The sequence below is a fragment of the Macaca fascicularis genome, chromosome 6 (assembly GCF_037993035.2).
Source record: "Macaca fascicularis isolate 582-1 chromosome 6, T2T-MFA8v1.1".
In the NCBI taxonomy this organism is placed as follows: domain Eukaryota; kingdom Metazoa; phylum Chordata; class Mammalia; order Primates; family Cercopithecidae; genus Macaca; species Macaca fascicularis.
In genome coordinates, this window is record NC_088380.1 from 187,418,140 (window position 1) to 187,434,693 (window position 16,554).

General features: G+C 42.7%; 1 protein-coding gene across 4 annotated transcripts in view; it reads left to right on the forward strand.

The window, feature by feature from the left end:
* The window catches only part of CNOT6 (CCR4-NOT transcription complex subunit 6), an 86,035-nt gene that overhangs the window by 15,907 nt on the left and 53,574 nt on the right, over nt 1–16,554 (forward strand). The window contains exons 1-2 of one of the 4 annotated variants that reach the window (XM_065547154.2): nt 11,194–11,316; nt 11,413–11,504. The exons of the other annotated variants lie outside the window; for them this stretch is intronic. The gene's annotated coding sequence lies outside the window, so the exon portion shown is untranslated. Of the gene's footprint in view, nt 1–11,193; nt 11,317–11,412; nt 11,505–16,554 lie in introns of those variants that run through there. 4 annotated transcript variants of the gene reach the window in all.

A 16,554-nucleotide genomic window follows, 5' to 3' on the forward strand; every position in this document is an offset into this window, starting at 1 on the left:
TTTAAAGGTTCATTATCTAAAAGTTTTTAATGTACCTATAAATGAATTGTCATTTAGATTGTATTCATAGAGGGATTAATTTTTGGGTGAGTGTCTTTTGAGTATGACTTGGGGCTTTTTGTTTTATAATAATGGAAAATAGGACAGTTACTTTTTTTTTTTTTTTTTTGGAGACAGAGTCTCACTCTTGTCACCCAGGTTGGAGTGCAGTGGTGCCATCTCAGCTTACTGCAACCTCCACCTCCTGGGTTCAAGCTGTTCTCCTGCCTCAGCCTCCTGAGTAACTGGGACTACAGGCACCTGCCACCATGCCCGGCTAATTTTTATGCTTTTAGTAGAGATGGGGTTTCACCATGTTGACCAGGCTGGTCTCGAACTCCTGACGTCAGGTGATCTGCTTGCCTTGGCCTTCCAAAGTGTTGGAATTACAGGAGTGAGCCACCGCGTCCGGACAGGAAGGTTATTTTTTTGGCATATGTTTGTAATTTGATTTCCTTTCTTTGGATAATTCTTTTTCCATTTTTAAATATAATTAAATTTGGGGGGGGGGCCAGGCACAGTGACTCACGTCTGTAATCCTACCACTTTGGGAGGCTGAGACGGGGAAATCGCTTGAATCCAGGAGTTCAAGACCAGCCTGGGCAACATGGCAAAACCTTGTCTCTACAAAATACAAAAAAAAAAAGGCCAGACGTGGTGGCTCACACTTGCAATCCCAGCACTTTGGGAGGCCGAGGCGGGTGGATCACGAGGTCGGAAGATCGAGACCATCCTGGCAAACATGGTGAAACCCCATTTCTACTGAAAATACAAAAAATTAGCCGGGTATGGTGGCGGGCACCTATAGTCCTAGCTGCTGGGGAGGCTGAGGCAGGAGAATCGCTTGAACCTGGGAGGCAGAGGTTGCAGTGAGCCAAGATCACACTACTGCACTCCAGTCTGAGTGACAGAGCAAGACTCTGTCTCAAAAAAAAAAAAAAAAATTAGCTGGGTCTGCACCTGTAGTTCAGCTACTTGGGAGGCTGAGATGGGAGGATCGCTTGAGCCTGAGGAGGTTGAAGCTTGAGTGAGGCATGATTGTGTTACTATGCTCCAGCCTGGGCAACAGAGTGAGACCCTGTATCTGAAAAAAATAAACAATTTTAAAATTAAAATTTTTTTTTTTTTTGCTCAACAAGGTGTCTCTCTGTTGCCCAGGCTGGCCTTGAACTCCTGGGCTCAAGGAATCTTCCCACCTCAGCCTGCTGAGTAACTCGGATTACAGGCGTATGCCACTACTGGCTCCATTTTTGACATATCACTCTTTTCCTTCTTCCCTTTCCACCAAAAGCATAGCTTGGAATTCATTGCTCTTAATCGGTTTAGAAATTTGTAGAGTTTCATTCAGCTCTCTTCTCACTGTAATGTGTGAAAATAATGGACTGTAATAAAGACAGGATCTTTGGAAAGATGAGTTGTATTTTAGTCTTCTGAAAGCTGTGGATTTCAGAATGGTCTTTGAAGAATACTTAGCAAAATTTCGTTTTTGTTTTGTCTAATCTTGCTTTGTGTAAGGCATTCATGGTTCTGGTTTTATGAGAAAACAGCTTGTGAGCAGACCCACTGTGGAGGCTAGGTGGGAAGGATAGGGTAACATTTAACCTGGAATTACGGGTAGAATTTCAGTGTGAAAATGGTATCACTAAATGCTTGGAGATAGGGAAGAGTGGAGCATATCTGAAGGATGGCAGTTTGTCTGCCAGTTGCATCAAAAGATATAGAAGGAAGTATTGGGACAGAAATTTGGAAAGGTAGAATATTTTGAATTCTCGATGAATTTTTCTCAGCAGTAGAGATCTTAAAGGGGAAGAGAAGGGATAATATAGAATCATCATTTTAAGTGGGTGTAGGACCAGAAATCATTCCAGCTAAACATTCAAATTTTGTTATTTTTTTTATTTATTTATTTTTGAGACAGAGTCTCAATCTGTTGTCAGGCTGGAGCGCAGTGGCGCAGTCTCGGCTCACTGCAACCTCTGCCTCCCGGGTTCAAGCGATTCTCCTGCCTCAGCCTCCCAAGTAACTGGGATTACAGGCATGCACCACCATGCCCGGCTAATCTTTGTATTTTTTAGTAGAGACGGGATTTCTCCATATTCGTCAGGCTGGTCTCGAACTCCCGACCTCAGGTGATCAGTCCGCCTCAGCCTCCCAAAGTGCTGGGATTACAGGCGTAAGCCACTGCGCCCGGCCATTTATTTATTTATTTATTTGAGACGGAGTCTTGCTCTATCATCCAGGCTGGAGTGCGGTGGCGCAGTCTCAGCTCACTGCAAGCTCTGCCTTCTGGGTTCACGCCATTCTCCTGCCTCAGCCTCCCGAGTAGCTGGGACTACAGACGCTTGCCACCAATGCCCGGCTAATTTTTTTGTATTTTTAGTAGAGACGGCATGTCACCGTGTTAGCTAGGATGGTCTCAATCTCCTGTCCTTGTGCTCCACCCACCTTGGCCTCCCAAAGTGCTGGGATTACAGGCTTGAGCCACCGCACCCGACCATTTATTTATTTTTTGAGACAGGGTCTCTGTCGCTCAAGCTGGAGTGCAGTGGCACAATCAAGGCTCACTGCAGCCTTCTCCCCAGGCTCCAGTAATTTTCCCGCTTTGGCCTCCTGAGTAGCTGGGACCATAGGCATGTCCCACCACACCTGGCTTTTTTTTAATTTTTATTTTTTATTTTTTATTATTATTTTGAAACAGAGTCTTGCTCTGTCGCCCAGGCTGTAGTCAGTGGCACAATCTCGGCTCACTGCAAGCTCCACCTCCCAAGTTCAAGCGATTCTCCTGCCTCAGCCTCCCTACTCTCAGAGTAGCTGGGATACAGGTACGTACCACCATGCCCAGCTAATTTTTGTACTTTAGAGACGGGGTTTCACCATATTGCCCAGGCTGGTCTTGAACTCCTGACCTCGTGATCCACCCGCCTCCACCTCCCAAAGTGCTGGGATTACAGTTATGAGCCACCACGCCTGGCCCTTTTTTTAATTTTTAGTTTTTGTAGAGACAGGGGTTTCCCTGTGTTGCCCAGGCTGGTTTCCTCCCGCCTCGGCCTCCAAATATGCTGGGCTTACAGGTTTGAGCCATACCATATGTCTGAAACTTCTCGATTTTATAGTCGGAAGTCAGCTTCACTATAATCCCAGCACTTTGGGAGGCCTAGGTAGGTGGATCATGAGGTCAGGAGTTCGAGACCAGCCTGGCCAACATGGTGAAACCCCATCTCCACTAAAAGTACAAAAATTAGCCGCGCGTATTGGCGGGCGCCTGTAATCCCAGCTGCTCGGGAGGCTGAGGCAGGAGAATCGCTTGAACCTAGAAGGCAGAGCTTGCAGTGAACCGAGATAGCGCCACTGCACTCCAGCCTGGGTGAAAGAGCGAAACTCCATCTCAAAAAAAAAAAGTCTGCTTCACAAAGAGCTTGTTTTTCTGAATTTTGCAGTGTAATTAGGACTTGGCTTTAGGTAGAATAATCTAAGTGGTATTTAGGTTAGTTGTAATCCTAAAAGCATAAGTACCAATTAGAAGAGGCCATTGTAATGGTTGAGGAAACAAGAATTAAAGTCCTAAATTTGAGTGGTGGTAACAAAAATAAGAGAATGGTAGTGTGAGTGCATGGTTGTGAGGTTTTTGTTGCTTTCTAGTTGCTTAAGCTGTAAGATCATGCATTTATTATTCTTTATTCATAGTACCTGGCAGAGTGCTTGTCACATTGAAGGTGCTCAGTGAATATTTGTTGAATAAATGATTCTGTAAAGAAAACTTCCTTAAGAAAGCATGGTTCCACTGTATTGAATGGCTTTTGGATTTTTTTTCTATGGAAACCTGATTTTGGTCATGAAGGAAAAAATAGAACAGTTCATTAGTGTAATTTGCTAGGTATTACACAAGACATTGGGAGATACAAACTGTTTGGAGGTGACATATGCTGTGGTGAATGTATGGTGTGCATGCAGAGTGGGGAGTACTGAACTTGTTCCCGTGTTGAGGAGGGCTTACAGAGGCTGTAATATGTCGTCTGAGTTCCTGTGAAGAGAAAGTAGGAGTTTAGGATGAAGGTTGTCTTTAGTAGAGATTAGCATGTGTTGAAAGACTTATATTTTAGGCTGGGTGCAGTGGCTCACATCTATAAACCCAGCAATTTAGGAGGCTGAGGCAAGAGGATCCCTTGAGGCCAGGAGTTCAAGACCAGCCTGGGCAATGTAGTGATGCCCCCCCATCTCTACAAAAAACTGGAAAATACTAGCTGTGTGTGGTGGTGCCTGAGCCCAGGAGCCTGTGATTGCACCACTGCACTCTGGCGTAGGTGACAGCGAGACCTTGTGTCAAAAAAAGTCTTAGAACTAGGTTTCCTCTAATTAGGACATTATAGGGTAGCATGTGTCAAAGGGCTGTAGATAAGTGAGAAAATAGCTAAGTTGAGGTAGTAGAGGACTTTGAGGTTTGAACTTCATGTAGGCAGGCAGGCAGGGCCATTTAAAGTTTTAATAGGAGAGTGGCATGAGCAGGTGCATATGAGGAAAGTAATCAATGGCAGTGTGGGGAGGATGTGTAATATTTGAAGTTGAGAAATGAGGAGGGTCTGTATTAACTTCAGTGAAAGTAGATTGGCATGAAGGTTAGTGTCACTGCCTTTTCAGATGTGCCCTAACTTACAGTAGCTCTAAGGAGCCTGATTACTCAAAAAAAGGGTCTTTCTGCACATGAGTTTATTTCTTCCTGCTTACCTCCCTTCCTTTCCTCTGTTGCCCTTTGTTTTCTCCTTTATGGTTGGGAAAAGAAGTAAAGCACAAAGAATGGAGAAGAAGAAAATGTGAAAAGCATAGTAAAAGAAAAGAGAGATGTCAAATTCAAGATTAAAAAAAATTTTTTTTCTGAGATCAGGGTCTCACTGTGTTACCCAGGCTGGTGGAGTGCGGTGGCTTGATCTCATCTCACTGCAGCCTCCACTTCTGGGCTCAAGCCATTCTCCCACTTCAGCCTCTCATGTAGCTGGGACTATAGGCACACACCACCATGCCTGGCTAATTTTTGAATAGACGGGATCCTCCATGTTGCCCAGGTTGGTCTTGAACTCCTGGGCTCAAGTGATTGGCCTGCCTAGACCTCCCAAAGAGCTGGGAAAATTCAGGAATATATATATATATATATATATATATATATATATATATATATATATATATATATATATATTTTTTTTTTTTTTTTTTGAGACGGAGTCTTGCTCTGTCGCCAGGCTGGAGTGCAGTGGCACCATCTTGGCTCACTGAAACCTCCGACTCCCTGGTTCAAGCAATTCTCCTGCCTCAGCCTCCGGAGTAGCTGAGACTACAAGCACGTGCCACCACGCCCAGCTAATTTTTGTATTTTTAGTAGAGACGGGGTTTCACCATGTTGGCGAGGATGGTCTCGATCTCCTGACCTTGTGATCCGACTGCCTTGACCTCCCAAAGTGCTGGGATTACAGACGTGAGCTACCACACCCGGCCCCAAAGTGCTGGGAAAATTCAGAATTTTATCTTGTCAACTAAGATTGCCTGTAACTCAGTCTCATTTCCCTTAAAGAAAATCTGGCCCACTAAAATAAATGGTTTAACATCTGAGAGCCTTTTAACAAAAAACCACATTTTTATACCTGGTCAGAATAACATCACGCAAATCATTAATGTAAACATGAACTAGGTATTACATGTCTTCTCTCACTGTCCATAAAATTTTTTTTAGTGCTGGTTTATGGGTCCAACGTAGGGACTGTTCATTGCATCTGAATATATTCCTTAAGTCTCTTCAAATCTAGAATAGTGCTGACACCAGTTTGTTGAAGGCAACAGGCCGGTTTACCTGCAGAAAGTCCCACATTCTCTCATGTCTGATTTCTCCTTTGATGTCATTTGGCCAGTTCCTCTAGTTTTCAAATCAAGGTGTAAACATTACTGACGTGTATTTCATACTGCACCACAGCAAGCAAGAGACCACAATACCTGGTTCTTCCTCCATAGTGTTGGTAAGACTGGTGAAGGGAGTAACAATTTATTCCTCCATTAAACGTTTTCTACCTTATAATCAGAAAGTAGTCTGTGTAGAATCTGTGTACTGGTGGCTTTTAGCATTTCATTAGTGCCAGTATTCATCTAATGCTTTTAACCCAGTATAATGCTTTTTTTTTTTTTTTTTCCCCTAAGGGTTTCACTCCTTTTGCCCAGGCTGGAGTAGAGTGGCATGATCACTGTCCACTGTTGCCCCTTTCCTGGCTCAGGTGATTCTCCCATCTCAGCCTCCCGAGTAGCTGCGATGTACCACCATGCCCAGCTAATTTTTGTATTTTTACTAGAGACAGGGTTTTGCTGTGTTTCCCAGGCTGATCTTGAACTCGTGGGCTCAAGCTATCTGCTCACCTCAGCCTCCTACAGTGCTGAGATCACAGGCATGAGCCACTGCACCCGGCTGTTTTTATAATCCTTGATTAATGTCGAATAGGAATTATAAAATGATGTCTTAAAAAATTCTTTCATCATTTATTAGCTGTCATTGTTTTGTAAAGTGGAGCTTTTCTTTTCTTTCTTTTTTGGAGACAAGGTCTCTCTCTGTCGCCAGGCTGGAGTGCAGTGGCGCAATCTCGGCTCACTGCAACCTCTGCCTCCCGGGTTCAAGTGATTCTTCTGCCTCAGCCTCCCGAGTAGCTAAGACTACAGGCACGTAGTTCTGTAGAGGGGTACAGGCACCACGCCCAGCTAGTTTTTGTATTTTTAGTGGAGATGGGATTTCACCATGCTGACCAGGCTGGTCTTGATCTCTTGACCTCATGATCTGCCCACCTCGGCCTCCCAAAGTGCTGGGATTACAGGCGCGAGCCACTGCGCCTGGCCAGGTAGGGCTTTTCTTAAACTGGGGCTGTTTGATTACTCTGAATCCAGTTCCTGCTGAGGCGTAACCACTTACATCTTTCTCTTTAGTTACCTATCTCCATATTGTAATAGCTGCCTCAGATAGTGGCTGACTTGCAGTCCATGTCCCATCTCTTCCCCCATCTCCCCGTCTCCCCGTCTCTCCTCCTTGCCTTGATTACTATGGTAGTTTCATCTTTTACATCACTGCCAGCTCTTTTTTTGCAGCACAGAAAGGATTATGTTATCTCTCTTTTGTTTTGGCTTTGTTTATTGAGGTTCTCATAGATTTGTATTGATTCAGTGTGTTTCATTCCATTGTAATTATGATTCTTACTGCTCAAATGGTCATAGTTTGTCCAGTGACGACCCCTTCTAGCTGGCTTCTGTATCGTGTTGACTTGATGACTCCATTAGACTTTAGCTTTTTGGCACTGAAAGATGTCCCAGGCTTGTTTTATACATTTCTTGCCTATCTTTTAATTGACCATTTTACGAAGAACTTTGCTTTCTTGGTATTAGAGCTCGAAATTGAGAATTTAGGAGTGCCATTATTTCAGAGGTAATATTGCTTCTACAACACTTCAGTGGATAGAAATAAATTAAATCATAAGTTTATGTTGATATTCTCAAGCCAGTTTTAGTATTTGTGTGTGTTGGGGCGGGGTGGTGTTGGTGATGGCGGGGGAGAGACAAGGTCTTACTCTGTCACCCAGGCTGGAGTGCAGTGGTGTGATCATAGCTCTCTGTAGACTTGACCTTCCAGGCTCAGGCAGTCCTCCTGCCTCTACAGGCATGTGCCACCACACCTGGGTGATTTCTTTTTAGTTTTTGTAGAGATGAGGGATCTCCCTTTGTTGCTCAGTCTGGTCTCGAACTTCTGGGCTCAAGCAGGCCTCCCGCCTTGGCCTCCCAAAGTGCTGGGATTACTGTTATGAGCCTGGCCAGTGTTTCCATTTAATTTCCTTGATTTATAAATACACCCTTTCTCTGAAAATCTTGGTTCCTTTTAATTTAACTTAATTTAGCTGTTTAAAAAATTTTTTTGTAGAGACGTCTCATCACGTTGCCCAGGCTGATTTTGAACTCCTGGGCTGAAGTGATCTGCCTACCTTGGCCTACCAAAGTTCTGGGATTATAGGCATGAGCCACCTTGTCCAGGTTATCTTGGGTTCCTAAGATGAAGCTAAAATGAGCTACGGAGAGACCAACTTTCCAGAGTTTATTCGAGAATAGCAAGGGATTATAATCAGGGACACGTGCTTTAAGGAATCTTAGGTGCATCCAAAGAGGTTGGGGTAAGAGGAAACTTTTAAAGACAAAGAGGAAGTCCAAGTAAGTTGTTTTGAAACAAAGACTGTTGGTTACAAGGGCTTATTGTAGGAGTTGGTGGTGTTTCATTGGTTCATCGGTAGAGACAGCTGTGTCAGGCAGTTGTACAAGCAGGTTATCTGGGACACTGCCATTTTGAGGAATTCCTTGCATAGTAAGGTCTCCATTTGGTTAGAGCTTGACATTAGTCACTCCATTTTGATACTGATAACTTTCGCACTAATGTCATTAACAATGTCGTAATGAGTACTTACTTAGCAAAAGTTTGTGGGTTGTTTGTTTCCTTAGTAATTGCTCATCTGGAAAAAGTCTTTTCACCTGGCCAAGTGTTAGAATATAGAATATTTTTTAGTTCAGGTAAAATTTACATAAAATGCAATGTACATGTAGACCTTAACTGTATAATTTGAGTCTTGATAAATATATATATCCATGTAAACCATGCACCAATTAATATATTGAATATTTCCATCACTGTAGAGGCAAAATGTTCTGATTTTTATCGCCACAAATTCATATAAATGGAATCTCTTGGGTCTCTTATTTAATGTTTGAGATTGATTCGTATTTGTGTGTATCAGTTCATCGATTCATTGTTTTTTATTGTTTAGTAGTATTTAGTGGTGTCAGTATGTTAAAATTTGGTTATCCATTTGCTTTTTTTTTTTTTTTTCCTGAAAAGGAATCTCGCTCTATTGCCTAGCTGGAGTACAGTGGCTCAATCTTGGCTCACTACAACCTCCGCCTCCTGGGTTCGAGGGATTCTCCTGCCTCAGCCCCCCGAGTAGCTGGACTTATAGGCATGTGCCACCACACCCAGCTAATTTTTGTGTTTTTGGTAGAGATGGGGTTTCACCCTGTTGACCAGGCTGGTCTTGAACTCCTGATCTCCAGTAATCTGCCCGCCTCGGCCTCCCAAAGTGCTGGGATTACAGGCGTGAGCCACCACGTCCAGCCTATCCATTTACTATTATTGAACATTTGGGTTTTCAGTTTTTGGCAATTATGAATAAAGCTGTGATGAACAACTGTATTGTCAACCTGAAATAATTGAAATGAGCAGAATCCAGTTTCAAAGAGTTTTTAAATACGAGTTTTAAGTGAAAATCTGGGAATGACTATCTGGGGAATATGGACTCCATAACACTGGGATCTGGACTTCAAAGTTAAACGTTAAGGGCCTGGGCCGGGCATGGTGGCTCACACCTGTAGTCCCAGCACTTTGAGAGGCCAAGGCGGGCGGATCACGAGGTCAGGAGATCGAGACTGTCCTGGCCAACATGGTAAAACCCCCGTCTCTACTAAAAATACAAAAATTAGCCAGGCGTGGTGGCGCCTGCCTGTAGTCCCAGCTACTCAGGAGGCTGGGGCAGGAGAATCACTTGAACCAGGGAGTCAGAGGTTGCAGTGAGCCAAGATTGCGCCACTGTACTCCAGCCTGGCAACAGAGCGTGACTCCATCTCAAAAATAAAATAAAATACATAAAAAAGTTAAGGTGCTGCTTGTACAGGCAGGAAACAAAGACATTTAACAGGATTACAATATTTTCTCTGCAAGGTTCGTTTATGAGTTACAACAGTTTAGTTATAGATTGTTTTCTTTTCCATATAACTTGTTTTTAAATTTTTTTTCTTTCGAAGAGTGTGTTTAACATTCCATATTTTTTTTTTTTTGAGATGGAGTCTCGCTCTGTTGCCCAGGCTGGAGTGCAGTGGCGTAATATCAGCACTGCAACTTTTGCCCCTTGAGTTCAAGCAGTTCTCCTGCTTCAGCCTCCCGAGTAATTGGGACCACAAGCGCATACCACCACGCCCAGCTAATTTTTGTGTTTTTAGTACAGACGGAGTTTCATCGTGTTGCTGGTCACGAACTCCTGAACTCAGACAGTCTGCACGCCTTGGCCTCCTGAAGTGTTCAGATTACAGGTGTGAGACACTGCGCCCTTCCACATTCCATCTTGAATGATGTGGTGGTTATGAAGTCTGTGTGTGAGAGAGGAAAGAGGGAAATTAATCTGTAATGAATATCAGCAGCTAATAGGAAGAGGCACGACATCTTCCCTGGCACTCATTGGTTAGTCATTTACAACAGTTTACAGAACAATGTAGGTAAGAAATAAGGCTAACGTATAATCAGAGAAACAAAAGCTACAGCTTCCTAGGTTCCAGTTGCCTGTTTAAGCGACTCAGGTTTCATAATCACATTCTCTTAAGGCTCAAAATATTTAACAAGTTCCAACAACCTAGATTTTTGAATTACTTATTTTTGCAATATACATATCTTTTGGGGTATGTATATTTTCATTTCTTTTGGGTAAATACTCAAAGGTGTATGTGCTGAGTTACAGATTGAGTAATAATTTTTTTTTAATAATTTCAGGTTTTATTGTAGATCCAAGGGGTACATGTGCAGGTTTGTTACATGGGTATATTGTGTGACATTGAGGTTTGGGACATAAATGATCCCATCACACAGGTAGTCAGTCGATTTTTAGCCCTTACAGTCCTTCCCTTCTCCTTCTAATAGTCCCAGTTTTATTGTTCCCATGTTTATGTCCGTATGTACCCAGTGTTTAGCTCCTGCTTATACAGTATTTGGTTTTCTTTTCCTACATTAATTCACTTAGGATAATGGCCTCCAGCTACATCCATGTTGCTGCAAAGGATATGATTTCTTTCTTTTTTGTGGCCATGTAGTATTCCATGATGTATATGTGCCACATTTTCTTTATCCAGCCCACTGTTGATGGCAGCTAGGTTGATTCCATGTTTTTACTATTGTGAATAGTGCTGCAGTGAATATACCAGTGCATGTACCTTTTTTGTAGAAAGATTTATTTTCCTTTGGGTATAGAACCAGTAATGGAATTGCTGGGTCAAACGGGTGGTTCTGTTTGTTATTTATTTATTTATATCTGTCAATCAATCACTTTATCTCTCAAGACAGAGTTTGACTCTTATCACCCAGGCTGGAGTGCAGTGATGTGATCTCAGCTCCCTGCAAACTCCACGTCCTAGGCTCAGACGATCCTCCCACCTCAGCCTCCCAAGTAACTGGGACCATAGGTACTTGCCACCATGCTGGCTAATTTTTGTATGCTTTTTTTTGTAGAGATGGGGTTTTGTGGTCTCGATTTCTAATTTTTGTATTTTTTTTTGTAGAGATGGGGTTTTACCTTGTTGCCCAGGCTGGTCTCCAATTCTTGGCTCAGATGATCCGCCCTCCTCAGCCCCCCAAAATGCTGGGATTATAGGTATGAGCCACTGGGCCTGGTTTAGTTCTATTTTTAGTTCTTTGAGAAATCTCCCAACTGCTTTTCACAATGGCTGAACTAATTACATTCCCACCAACAGTGTATAAGTATTCCCTTTTTTGGGCAGCCTCGCCAGCATCTGTTAGTTTTTGTCTTTTTAGTAATAGCCATTCTGAGTGGTGTGAGATGGTATCTCATTGTGGTTTTGATTTGCATTTTTCTGTTTCGTTATGTTGAGTATTTTTTCGTGTTTGTTGGCAGCTTGTATGTCTTGTTTTTTGAGACAGGGTCTCACTCTTGCCCAGGCTGGAGTGCAGTGATGCTATCTCTGCTCACTGTGGCCTCAACCTCCTGGAGCTCAGGTGATCCTTCCGCCTCACGTCCCAAAGTAGGCTGAGGTGGGAGAGGGCATGGAAGCTCTGCCCCCCTACGCTGTTCCTCACCCTGTATACAACTTCATCTGTCTGTTCATCCGTGTACTTTACCATATCCTTATAACGAACCAGTTAATGTGTTTGCCCATGTTCTGTGAGTCCTTCTAGCAAATTAATCCAACTCCAGGAGGGAGTGTTGGGAACCCAGCCTTATAGCCGGTCATCAGAAGTGTGGGTGATGACCTTACTTGTGTCTGAAGAAGACAGGGACGGTATTGTGGGACTGAGCCCATAATCTCAGTGGGATCTAACTCCGGGTAGATAGTGTCAGGATTGAATTGACCTATAGGACACTCAGTGGGTATATGCTAGAGAATTGCTTGGTGTGTGGGGAAAAACCTTCACACATCTGGTCATAGAAGCATTCGTGTTAAGTGGGAGCGTGGAGGAAAAACGGTTTGCATTTTCTTTCACAGTAGATTCTCAGGCACCCCTATTATTTTCCCCTTAGATGTTCATTTTGAAGGTTAAGTATAGATGGCTTTTTTTTTTTTTTTTTCTGCGTACTGTGGTTGGTGGGGGTAGAGAGGTTGTGACATATCTGCTGGCTAGGGACTATTAGGATGGGTGGATTTCGGCTCTGGTTTTTATTATTTTGTAACTACCAATCCTTTTCCCAGGGGGAACACTCAAATGTTTGATTGTCCCTAATTTTCACTGTCCCTAATTTTCACTTGATTCCTGACTGAAAAATAGACCAGAGGCCCTTTCTTAGGTTTCTCTTTTCAGCAGCTATTTCTTTTCACCTCTCTCCTAACCAGAGGAGGTTCAAATATATTTAAGTGCTTTACATGTAACTTTTTCTACTTTGCCTTTGTGGATATCTTCATTCCAGTTGGTTTTCTTAACTTTTATTTCTTTTCACTTTACTTCATATTCTGCTAAGTCTCTTATAACCCCTCACTGTGATTCCTATCCCCAGCTCCCCCTAGGCCCCAGCATTTCTGAACGTGTGAAGTAGACTGGATTCCTGAAGGTTTTTTTTCTCCCTCTAGAGTCTGGCAGACATTCAAAGTTTATGGTGTACACGTAGGCCGCTCGTTAAATGTTTCTGGATAGTCTTTTAACGGTTTGTAATTCTTCTTGGCACCACTAACTTTCCGTAGTTAGATGGCCGTAGGTTTTGTATGTTTAAGCTGTTTCATAAACAAATATGAAAGCATATCTTTCTAATGTTTTGTGTTTGAGTGAAGTAATTATTCTAAGATCATGAAAAAGTGCTCTGAGATCTGAAACAAGTAGAGACTTTTGTTTGATTATGCCAGGATCAGTAGCAATGTCTGGCATTTAATTGGTAAGATGTTAACTACTTAGGTGCTATATGCCTGCTGACTCTGACTCTGGCCTAGCTATTAAAAAAAAAATTCTTTTGTAATTCTCCTTGAAAGTTTTCAGGTGTTTTTTGGAATACTTTTGTTATTTTAGGTAGTAATCTTTGGTGACATACTGTACTTTTTAGAGAGCAAGAACTACTTGTTGATTTCAGAGCCTTGGGAAAGATCCTAAACTGCATGTATTCCTATATCCTTTCCTTTACCTAGTCTTCAGTGCTATACTTTGTCAGACTCCCAGAAAAATGGATTGGGTTTTTCAGCGCCTTGGGACTTAGAATGATGAGTACCTTAAATTTTAAGACTGCCAATCTCAAAATACGAAAAACCAAGAAAGGCAATGGTTGGCTGCCCAGGCAGAAATCAAGACTGTTTGGCACAGGTACAGGGCATGGTTTTCAGATGCCTTAGTCCAGTAACACTTCCTCAAGTGTGGTCAAACTGAACAGTGATTCACACTAAGCTTACATGAGATTGATAAATCAGACTTCTGAACTTTCATCAATAATTCAAATGATTAATAGGACTAAAATACTAATCTCAGCTGGTCAAAGCAATTTCTTACCATTATAAAATTCTATTTGGGAAAGCTGATGAAGATCAGATAGTTACTTTGTAAGTGGAATCTGGTCACAATAGTGCCATTTAGGTGATCTTAAGGGATGCTGTCATCAAGCTCTGGTAGCACAGAACAGAGCATTATACTGATACATGCATGTCATTCAGAAAGAGCACTTTCCTTACCACCTTGTCCTCTAGACAGAATGAACACTTCTTCATGTTTGTTCTTTTGTATTGGGTATTTTGTATCAGTCTAAAAACAGCAGTTATTATATTTCTATATTGAATAAACTAAGGTATAAGACCAGTTTATTTTATCTCACCATTTATATTCTAAAGCAGCTTTTTAGGATTGCTTACCTCCTTCTGTGCTTTGAGTAAATAGTCAAAACCCATTTCTGTGTTTGAAAAGTAGGCTGGGTGCAGTGGCTTATGCCTCTAATCTCAGCACTTTGGGAGGCTGAGGCAGGTGGATCGCATGAGCCCAGGAGTTCGAGACCAGCTTTGGCAACATGGCGAAAATCTATCCCTACAAAAAAACACAAAGATTGGCCTGGCGTGTTGGCGCATGCCTGTAGTCCCAACTACACGGGAGGCTGAGGGGAGGATGGCTTTTGAGCCTGGGAGGTGAAGGCTGCAGTGAGCAGAGATCGCACCATCGCACTCCAGCCTGGGTGACAAAGTAAGACCCTATCTCAAAAAAAAAAAAAAAAAAAAAAGTAGGTCTACTTCCTGTCAGCAGGGAGGCGGCATAGCGTAAAGTAGCTTTAGCTTTTAATCAGACTCATTCAGACCTGACTCTGCTGTTTCCCAGCCTGGTAACACCGGGCAAATTGCTTATACTATTTTGAGTTTCTGTTTTCTGGTAAAATGGAGATAATTGCAACTCTGCAGGAAGAACTAGTAAAAAACTAAATCTAAAGAGAGAGGAGGAAAACCAAGAAAACAGATATTCTGGAAGGCAAGCAGTGTGTTTCCAGGAGGGGTGATCATCTATATCAAATACTGATCATAAGCAAAAAGAGGTCAGAGAAATGACCATTGGAAATAAGAATATAAGATCACTGGGTTTCTTCTTTAAAAAAAAAAAAAAATTAAAAAGAGTGTTTTTAGGGACAGGGTTGTGCTTTGTTACCCAGACTGTAGTGCAGTGGCATGATTGTGGTTCACTGCAGCTTTGAACTCCTGGGCTCAAGTGATCCTCAGTCTGCAGCATCTCAAAGCCGTTGGTGTTATAGGCATGAGCCATTGTGCCTGGCTACTGGGTTTCTTCTTGATAGTTTTTGATGAAAGGTTGAAAACACTTACTAACTTGAATGGGTTTAACTGGGAAGAGGAGAATAGAAGACAGAGAACATACACAATTCCTGAGGATTGTTTTTGCTATAGAGAGAATGAGAGAAGGGAAGTAGCTGGAGCAAGAAATGAAGTTAAGCCTTTTTTTTTTAATAGAGGAAGGAATAGCATGTATATGTGTGCTGAAAGTAAAGATCCAGGAGGGAGGCAGAATGTGACGAGAGGAAGGAAGGGATTGCCAGAGTCCTATCCTTGAATAGGCAGAATGAAGGGGTGGATCAATTGCACAAATGGCTTACGTGCTAAGGGCAGGGGTAGATGGGCATAGGTGGGAGATCTTAGAAAGGGCCCTTCTGACATTCTGTTTCATTGTGAAAATAGAAGTAAGGTCATCAGGCCGGGCATGGTGGCTCACGCCTGTAATCCCAGCACTTTGGGAGGCCGAGGTGGGCGGATCACGAAGTCAGGAAATCGAGACCATCCTGGCTAACACGGTGAAACCCCATCTCTACTATAAATGCAAAAAAATTAGCCGGGCGTGGCAGCGGACGCCTGTAGTCCCAGCTGCTTGGGAGGCTGAGGCAGGAGAATGGCGTAAACCCGGGAGGCGGAGCTTGCAGTAAGCCAACATTGACTGAGCGAGACTCTGTCTCAAAAAAAAAAAAAAAAAAAAGTAAGGTCATCAGCTGAGAGGGAGGATGGAGGAGCAGGTGTTAAGAGGTTTGAAGACGGAAGACAACTAGGAGAAGGGGATAGACTAGGAATTTACGTATTATTTCTGGGCAGTGTACAGAGTCTGAGGAATAATTGCTGACTGACTCTTTAAACTTCATGGTCATAGGTTTTTCTCCAGCTATGTTTAGCTGCATGGGTATACAGAGGAGGTGAACAATTGTTTAAACCAGGGTTATGATTTATCCAAAAGAATAAAAGCAAGACAAGAACAAGGGCTTTGAGGGAATGTACATGGGAGTGATGTTTTATTTCACCTAAATAGTTTAGAATGTATCTGTAATCGACAAGAATTTTTAAAAATCACATACAACCATAATACTTTTTTTTTTTTTTTGAGACAGGGTTCACTGTCGCCCAGGCTGGAGTGCAGGGGCACAGTCACATGTTACTGCAGCCTCAACCTCCTGGGTTCAAGTGATCCTCCCACCTCAGCCTCCTAAGTTGCTGGGACTATTGGTGTATACCACCATGCTTGGCTAATTTTTAATTTTTTTGATAAATGATGGGGCCCAGGCTGGTGCTGGTCTGGAACTCCTGGGCCCAAGCCTCACAAAAGTGCTGGGATTACAGGCATGAGCCACTGTGCCTGAATCACAATACCTCTTTAATATTAACTAATATTTAGTCTATCTTCAGGTTTCTCTGATTTTCAAAATCAGAAAACCAGATTTGTTCAAGTTGGGACTAAACAAG